Genomic DNA, 2,793 nt, shown 5'->3' with positions numbered 1-2,793 from the left:
GGGGCATCTAGACATTTAGAAAAGAAGCAGAAGTATTTTGAGTGTCGCATTGACCACCCCAAAAGATCTTTCGACTTATCTATTTGGACCCTAGAGAGACATTCCTGGGAATAAACAGCTTTCAAACCTTGTTTTCCAGAGAGTAGCAAGTTCTTCAAGGCCTCCACACAATCTTCACCCAGAATTGAATGTACTTTGTCTAGTAAGTCGGTGGGCATGTGAAAGTCTCAAATTGGACTCGACCTTGTTGTTTTGTTTAGCTAATAATTACGTTTACTTAAGACTTGTTGATTGTATCCACATAGCCTATAACCACATGGTCAACTGTCAACCCCATGTGGTCTGTCGTTTTGGAGATATGGGTTGTATACAGCAACCGTTGTACGCTAATTTTTTTAGGCAGTTTACTAGTAGGTATTCAATCAATTTAGATAATATAGTGTTGTTCCTTTGTTAATTACTATGCACGTATTTATTAGCTACATGTACCTAATATAATGAATGTTTTGAACACATGGATACTTTGTTGTGGATTCTGATGTTTAGGCAAGTATATAGGGAACCATGAAAAATATATCCATGTGGTTAATAAATAGTGGATAGTAATGTCGCCCCAATGTACATCGGTTACGGTTTTTTCAGTAGGAAGTAGTTTAAGTAATCATTATCGATGTGGATTCGGTTGAATTAGGAGTATCAGCTTTATAAGGAGCAGGTGAGGTCTCGAAAACAGAGCACAAAGAAAAGGAGAACATGGATCCAACATACTACACCGCCGAGGAGGCTGCTAAACGTTTGATTAGCCGTAGACAAAACCCAGGCCCTGTCGGTGCTTTGACAATGAATTGTGACCAGAAAAATGAAGAGGAGTCAATCAGCGATGCTATTGAGAAACTAAAGTTACAGGTTCGTTTTCTTACATATACTGTTATAGATCTCCGAACCAATATGTTATGTGTGACCCTTTTCTTTGGATTTTTTTGTAGCTACCTCCGCGAAGAGATCTTCACATCCCAGCCCCTATACTTGCCAAAATCGTGAGTTTGGTATCTGATGATGGCCCGATGGCGCTGAAAAACTGGATACTTGCTGGTCGCGAGGGAATAGTAGCTGTTTTTTCCACAGAGACGCTTTCGTCGGTAAAGTTGAATCGAGATCCATTGTTTGTGACATGGTCTAGGCCTTCGCATGTCTTCTATGGTTTCTTTGTAAGGTGTCTAAACCAGAAGAATCCGTATGCTTTGTATGTGAGAAGCTTGTTCTTAGCGTTTCAATGTCTTCAATTGAATGAGGCAATTGAATTGGTCGGTACGGTGAAGAGTCTGTACCCAGTGGCAGAACTATTGTGGATAATATTGAGCAGCTGCGCTGGCAATCTAAATATGGATGTGTACTGGGAGTTTAAGAAGAAGTATGGATTTAGTGAAGCAGGCACACTCGCGGACTCTTTGATGTACCACATCTACTCTATCGGACCTCGAAGAAAAAGCACATACCAGAAGGCATGGTATTTTGAAGATTTTCCCGAGTGTTTGTGGGAACACAAAGCTCTTAAAGAAGCGAACGGGGAGAGATGCATGGAGTGTATCTACTTTTACCTAGCTAAAGATATTGTGTATTTATCCTAAGTTATTGTAGTCTGGGTGAATTTATGTGGCTACTTTAAGTAAACTCATTTTATTGATGATAAATCTAGAAGTTTGGTTGAAAATTTTTGAGTAGACCTGTTCAAACGCATACTTTTCTATGTATTAGTAAGTGTTAGAGTTTTGTTTATCAGGTGTGTACACATTTGAATGTGGTTGGTCGGACAATTGAACATAAATAAAGAAGATAAGTTACACATAGTCCGTGGTTTACTACTTTGTGGATACAAATAGCATTAATCGTTTTGTTGTGTGTGCGCGTTGTTGCTATCCACGTGGTTTTTAATCGGGTATTGCTATCCACACCCTAGTTATTATGTGTACATGAACATCGATATTTTCTTATACCGTTTCGAATTCCTAGGTGTCGTTCCGATATCTGGAGGTTATTTATGGCATTGAAACGTTGGCGCCTCTTGTCTTCAGGTTCTCTGAATATGTTCCTTTCTCCCTATTAAAGCGGTGAGACGTTCCCTTCTCTTCCATCATCTCAACTATAAATAAACTCTCAGTTCCATCGATTTATTCCATTAAAGGGTCGATCTATGGCGGGAGAGAGTTCAAGGAAACGTTCAAAACCAATGTCTGAGTGGGAAGACGAAGCAACACGCTCATTGACCGTTGCCGGGGAGGGTTCCAGCAAACGTCCAGTACGGGAAGCTGACTTCGAATGGGAGGAGGAAGCTCTTTTGGCCGTTAGCGAAGCCTTCAGTCAGACCAGAGCCGTGGCTAAGGCCGAGGCGGCTGAGCGCTTCAAAGATATTCTTCATATGATTAAAGATCATATGAAGAAGAAGGAAGAGTGTATCGGCCTGAAGCATAAAGTCGATTTAATTGACGCCAAACTCTCCCTACTGAATGAAGTAGTGGCACAACAACTTGTGGACTTGGAGGCAGAGCACAAGAAGTTAGAGGCGATGAGAGTTGCTGCGGACCACGACGCAAAGCAGTGTGGTGTTCCTACTCCGATTGATTGGTCGGAAATTGCTGTTCGTCTGAACGCAGATTGATGGAAGGGATTTCACGTCTAAGAAGCTTCTTAAGTAGGGTTTGCTGTTTTTTTTTTGTTGAAAGGTTAAGATTAGGGTTTGCTGTTTTGTACGACATTTTGCTATGAATATTATATTTTGCTACGGGTAAGACTTTT

This window comes from Camelina sativa, chromosome 4, assembly GCF_000633955.1.
Source record: "Camelina sativa cultivar DH55 chromosome 4, Cs, whole genome shotgun sequence".
In the NCBI taxonomy this organism is placed as follows: domain Eukaryota; kingdom Viridiplantae; phylum Streptophyta; class Magnoliopsida; order Brassicales; family Brassicaceae; genus Camelina; species Camelina sativa.
Note: the sequence above shows the minus strand (reverse complement) of the source record.